This window comes from Apis dorsata, unplaced genomic scaffold (genome assembly GCF_000469605.1).
Source record: "Apis dorsata unplaced genomic scaffold, Apis dorsata 1.3 scaffold_298, whole genome shotgun sequence".
Classification (NCBI taxonomy): domain Eukaryota; kingdom Metazoa; phylum Arthropoda; class Insecta; order Hymenoptera; family Apidae; genus Apis; species Apis dorsata.
The window spans coordinates 247,051-247,562 of record NW_006263572.1 but is presented as its reverse complement, the minus strand read 5'-3'; positions in this window follow the sequence as shown (position 1 = coordinate 247,562).

The window sequence follows — 512 nt, the reverse complement described above, 5'->3', positions numbered from 1 at the left end:
TTTTTTTTTTTTTTTTCTAATCGATATTTTTATCTTCGATCGAAAATTTCTCTCTCTCTCTCTCTTCGATGTATTCAATCGAGTTCCTTTTTCCGCAAAGACGGATCTAAGAACATTGGACGGGCACGCCTTCTACGTGCTCCTCCTTATTGGCCGTTCCTTCCTCCGAGTAGTCCAAATTCGCTTCGCCAATTATCCCGACGCTGTTTTCCAGGGAAGGGGATCGATGTTCGCGAATTTCTGGTTGGAAATTTATCGAATCCTCGTGATAGGGGATCGTTCCTCGGAAGGAACGGTCGAGAACGAACGATTTCCTTTCGTTCGAAGCCGGCGGTTTTGGGTTTGAATAACGGAAGGCAATTCTGCGTGCAGAAGCATTTTTTAAAAGCGAACTCGACTCGGCCGAGTGAGTTGATGAATATTCATGTAGCTATATAATAACATTTTTGAGCCACTGTTTAGCTAATCCTCCGGACTCGTTTATCGTCGGCGGCAAGGACAGCAATAATTCT